The sequence below is a fragment of the Littorina saxatilis genome, linkage group LG3 (assembly GCF_037325665.1).
Source record: "Littorina saxatilis isolate snail1 linkage group LG3, US_GU_Lsax_2.0, whole genome shotgun sequence".
NCBI classification, from domain to species: domain Eukaryota; kingdom Metazoa; phylum Mollusca; class Gastropoda; order Littorinimorpha; family Littorinidae; genus Littorina; species Littorina saxatilis.
Window position 1 is genome coordinate 64,612,233 of NC_090247.1, and position 5,896 is coordinate 64,618,128.

Sequence of the window (5,896 nt, forward strand, 5' to 3'; positions counted from 1 at the left end):
TCAGTCTACGCAGCTGATGGTGTTTGGATTTAAAGTGTAAAGGAAAAAGTCCCTCCCGAAGCAGCGTGCTGCAGTTTAGACTGGCTTGGCGACAGTGTTGAAGTGAGTGACAAGTAACATTTTCAGTAAATCGCTTTGTGTTATAATTATTCAACACCAATTCTGAGCCAAGAGAATGATTTTTTTTTTCTTTTCATTTGGAATGTTGTGTTTTATAGGTTAGGTGTGGAAAATTGGATTTGACTGTAAAGCTCTTTAGCAGAGAATGTAAATAAACTTGACCAAGAAATTATTGCGACAAATTTCAAACTCCCAAATTAAAGCATTGATTAATTCCCGTTAATTAATTAATTAAATTTCACAAGAATTTATGCTTTAATTTGGGTGCAACATGTTGAAACTTTGTTTGAAAATGTATCTACTTCATTGATTAAATATATATGCATGTGTATGAATAGGAATCTTTCTTGTGTCAAATTGTGCGAATTGAGACTGAGTGAGATAGTGAATGTTGACCAGTACATTACAGGGCCGGACTAAGCAAAGAGGAGGAGGGGGGGGGTTGCCAGTGGTGGTCCAGGGGGATGTTCCTCTGCCCCTTGTGGGGGTCAGGGGGCGAAGCTCCCTTAAGCTGAAGGGTAGGTCATATTCTGAGATAGGAAAATGGTCGCTCCTTGCATGAAACGGCATAAAATAAACAATAATACATTTTTTTTTAAATAAGTGAGGTACATGTTTAGGGTGGGGAGGGGGGGTTGCGCAACCTCCATAACCCACCCACCCCCCCACCCCGTAGCCCTAGTCCGGCCCTGCATTAATTGCCACTGTATGGTGTGTGTCACTGTGACCAAAGATACATATGCTCTATTTGAGTTCATACAACTTCCAATTCCATTCAAACGTTAACAAAGTGTTGCTTTCTTTCTTTCTTTATTTGGTGTTTAACGTCGTTTTCAACCATTCAAGGTTATAACAAAGTGTTGCTGGTATGCGACTGAACATGTTCTATTAGGAAAGCAAAGCAAATTCCAGTGTACATAGTGGTCAACATAAAAACAATCAGACGCATCGATGCAAGACATATATCAAGTGGCTGACAATTGATTTTGAAATGAAAACTGTTTGCAAAATATCTCGCTGTCAAAATTATATCTTGAACAAGTACACAAAGGAATTAGGTTTGAACCATAGCAAAATGAATATGTTTCAATTTTTCATGTTGCAGACTTAAATTTACATGGACTCATGAAAATACAGAACAGGCACTGAACAAGCCATGTGATACAATACTGAGCCAAATAGGAAGAGAAGTACATTTTAACGACAGCAGATTTTAATACCAAAAATCGACACCTAAGACAACAATCAAGAAGTTCAAATTCAATGTACATGCACTTGATCAGATAGGATAGTTTGTACTGCATGAAGAAAGATCATACACAACACACTACAGAGATCCTTCCTGATTGTTCTCAACATTGTATGTTTTCAGCTTTTTCCTCAGTCTTTTCTTTCATGTACATTTCATTTTGTCCATCATTGTCTTCAGTTTGTGGTGGAGTCTTATTTTAAAAAAAAACAGAACATTTTGCAAAGTGTCTTCTTGAACAGCTTGTGAAAGATCAAATGAATACAACGTGTCATAAAAACACACCGGAACAGCATCACTGTTCCTGCATGGTTCAATAAAGTCATCTGCTTTTGCCTGTGTGTTGATGCACAGGTTTCCCAGAAAATATGTTCCATGGACATCAAGTCACCAAAGGGAAGTAATCGCTCTTTATGCATACGACATGTGTAATAGATTAAGCGAGAGTTGTACGGAACCTTTTCTCCTGGCACGAGAGGATGAAAGTCGCTTGTATATTTCAATGCTTGTTATTCTCTCAGGTGCCAGGAGAAAAGGTTTTGTACAACTCTCGCTTACTCTATTACACAGTCACGTCGTATGAATAAAGAGCAATTACTTCCCTTTGGTTATTTGATATCATCAACGCTTTGCCTCATTCTGTTTAAGATTTCTGCTTTGTGTTGCATGGACAGACACATCTGCAATACATTGGGCTTGACAAAGGTCAGTTTGCCCTTGTTCAGCATGCTTGTCATGTCAGGGGTGGTTTCACTCTCTTCACTGTAGGATTCAGGTGCGTAAGTCAGGGCTTCCAAACACTGCAATTTCTCATCTCTGTACGCACTCTTTTGGAGACACCAAACTCTCTGTTTTAGCTTTTTGGCAACACATCCTCCAACATACTTTGCATTGTCCTCTTCATCCTCTTTGATTTCTAATGCACTTACTGGTTCCCTAGTTTTTCTTCATAGGCCTTTAAGACACCAACAGTATAAACATGTTCAAGGCAATCCAGGCTGAAACTGCAGGGGATACTGTCAACTCAGTAATGCCTGAATGCTGGGTTGAAAAAGCAGAGTAGTACCTGGCCCACGCCTTCTCCTTGGCAGCATTCCCAACCTTGCCTCAGGGAACTAGGCAGTCATGAAGAAGCAGAAGTTTCTCTTCCAGATCTGCACCTAAAACACAGAAAATAAAATATTATAATTAAAACAACACACAAATATAGCAGAAATCAACCCAAGAGTGAAACTGAAGATGTAGATGCATGCACACAATCAAAACCAACAACACACGACAACAACCCAAAACTACACTTTACATGAATGGATGTGAACATATTAAATGTTCTATTCCATTTGTCGTTATAGAACATGTAACGATGTTGACAAACCACTTTCATGAATCCTTATCATGTCTTACAACTATGACATGTGCTATTAATGATCCTAAAAAACACATGAAATATTGTAGTGGCAGGCATGTACCTAAAATATTTGTAAACAGTAGCCTCTCTGTGCAACGAAGCAGTATTTTTGCTCGATAACTATGAATAAAAGTGATCTTTCAGGTACTGGGACTTTGCAAGCTGATTTTTTTTATACCGCCTTACTCAAAAACTTACTTTTCAATTACTGAATTGGTCGACAAGCCCTCTGAGCTCCGGTGAAAGGCAGTTGTCATTCTTGATAGATGCACAAGCGTTCTGCAATAAAGCATGCAATTTAGAAGTGACAATGAATTTAAAAACAACAGAAGACATCAAGCATATATCAAAACAGAATTATGCTGGAGGGGAAAGAAAACAAATATATTGCACTCATCTTTTTGATGTGTTGATCTGACTTCAGTTCCTGCACCATTTTTAACTTCCATGCATGATGTACATGTCAAATCAATCAATGGTTCAGTTATAATATATCACTTATCGGTTATTTCTTGAATATCTGTTGTTCCAGTTCTAAATTTTCATAGTCTTTTACATAGATCTGTCAATATTTTTACTTACTTTTGGCAATTTTTACAGTTTCTTGTGTGGTGATGCTGTCATCTTTTCAGCGATTGAGATGTCGGTACTTTCCCCCTGAAAAAAACAACAACCATGGAATAGAAAGGGTATCTATAAATCTACAGCCGAATTTCTAACATTCAGAAATTGTTCTGTTGCAAATTTGTCGGTTCGCTGAGCTAAAATAGTGGCCGATGTGAGCGAGAATTCTGCAGAAAAACGATCTGCTGATCAGCTTGCGTGCACAGCTTCGGATTTACCAGTGTGTCAGATGCTCTCGCGTTTCAAGTGTTAAAAACAAAAATAATGACGTGCCGTCCACAATCAATCTTTATTGTTGATTCACATGACTCATTTCAATCATCAGCAATGATCTTTTTGTATTGCTTTGTTTGCTTTTCACATACCTCAGCCACAAACTCCACCTCCCCATCGAAATTCTCCTTCTTCTCCATGTGTTGAAAGACTGCACCGGAAGTAAAGTTACTGTCAAAACCTCTCGCAGCCGCAGACGGGAGTTCGAAACAGGGCCAGCGTTGGCGCGCGCGCAGAGTTGGCGATCCTGTCAAGGGATATCTATGTGCAACTGCAGTGCGGCCGGGGGTTTGGCATGTGCAAGTTATCCAGAGAGGGTGAATACAGCGAATAAAATTTGTTTGAGCGCTCTAGCACGTACCGTTAGTTTGTCAGAACAGGAGGTGGTCCATATTAGGCGGTGGTCTATATTAGACAACCTTCCCCTATGACGCATCTTAAAACTGAGCGTATCTGAGTTTTGTCCAAGTCCAATCATGTCCGGCAGAAACTGAAAAAGCGCCCTACCTGTTTAGAGAGCGTGCGACCTTGATCTTAGGTTCTAACTTGACATGAATACTAATGTTTAATATTAGCGGAACAATAAGAAACGAACCCAAATCACCCGGGATCGACTCACAGAAGTACCAATAAGCTTTTCTCTGCGGATCGCGAATTACTCCATTAAGAATGCACAAAGCAAATTACCAACTGCGCAAAAAATTACCTGGGATATGCGTTAATTTCCGTATTTCGTCGAATAAGATATTCAGCGGGGTTTCACTGAGTCAAGTCAGTTGAGCCCATTGCCATCGCCGGCGTAATAGTGCTTGGACTAGCTGCAGAATAGGGGCTGAATTGTTCGGATTGGTATACCAACATGATACTTCAGTACAGTTAAAAAGACATCTCTCAGGATCCAAATGCCAGGGAGGGGCAACTTTTAAATGGTCTATGAACGAAAATATGACCTGTTTAGTAAGCATACCATCAAAACGCACTTTCGCAGAAGGTGAACATTTAAAATACCAGTTCTTTGTAACTATAAGGGTTTAGTTTACCTTTGAATTAACATTTATGTTTGCCTGTACCATGTTTCTAACATCAGGACAATAAACACACTGCAGGGGCGGATCCAGGGGGGTTTCCGGCCCCCCCCTCCCCCAGCCTAATTTTTTTTAAAGTATAAAAAAATACATTTAAAAATAAAGAGAAACTGAAGGCTCAAATTGCACCAGATTCCTCCATTTTCCTTGATTTGTATCAACATTTTCTGGGGGGGGGGGGCATGCCCCCGGGCCCCCCTAGGAGCTGACCATTGTCTTCTAAATGACGGTTTCGGAAGGTAGTTGGGTAATTTGCTGGCTCAGGTTGCACCAGATCGGTCAATTTTCCTTTTATTGGTAATCTAATTTGTCTTCTTAAATTTATTTTTTGAAGGTGTATTAGGGGAAGTTTCCTGGCTCAGATTGCACCAGATTGCTCCATTTTCGCGCCCACAACTAAACGCTTCGCGTCGTCGAATTGTCCCTTTAAGAAATTTGGAAACCCCCATGATGTGATCCGCCCCTGCACTGGCTATTGACGTTTTATAATTATATACAAATGAATAGGTTTTCTTTTCCAGAACGGTACCGTCTAGTAACAATCGCAAGCTTGCACATTGACTATTAAAATTATGCAAATGACAAATATATTCTTGCTAGTTGCTATCTTTTTGGAATGGGTTCATGATTCTGCTTTACTTTAAAGCAAAGACAGATGACACTACGACACCAAATACTGATGTAAAACATACTGTCCGGTCAATTGTCTACAGATAAATTCTCAATAAGGTTGTGGAGGCCCTCCTATTTACAAATACTGTACACGAAGCTGTATTTCTACTATTTGTTAACAAAGAAATGCATTTCATGCATAATGCCAGAGTTTGAAAAAGATACCTGCAAACATAGTTTCTTCTATATCCATAGCGATTTACTCACATAACCGGTTCATGAATTCAGTCTTTCAGTCACGCTGGCATTTGCCATCACAGAAGCAAAGAGCAGTGCAGGGGACACCCGCTGTGGCACAGCTACACGGACCTCTACAACCTTTCTTGCAGCTGCATTTTACTAGTTCAGAGCAGATCTTAGATGCATCTGGAAGTGATGTCCAAACAGGCGAATAAGTTCCATCAACTTCTTCCCAGCCCCAGCTTGCGAATACGAAAGTTTAATTGCTAGGCCATCATGATGGCC

At 39.9% G+C, this 5,896-nt stretch overlaps 1 long non-coding RNA gene across 1 annotated transcript; it reads right to left on the bottom strand.

The window, feature by feature from the left end:
• Window positions 1-888: 888 nt before the first annotated feature.
• On the bottom strand, window positions 889-3,936 carry LOC138962945 (uncharacterized). The gene is made up of 3 exons (XR_011454661.1): window positions 3,360-3,936; window positions 2,976-3,056; window positions 889-2,529 (listed from the first exon to the last, which is right to left on the bottom strand). It is a non-coding gene; the product is annotated as an uncharacterized lncRNA (long non-coding RNA).
• Window positions 3,937-5,896: the final 1,960 nt, after the last annotated feature.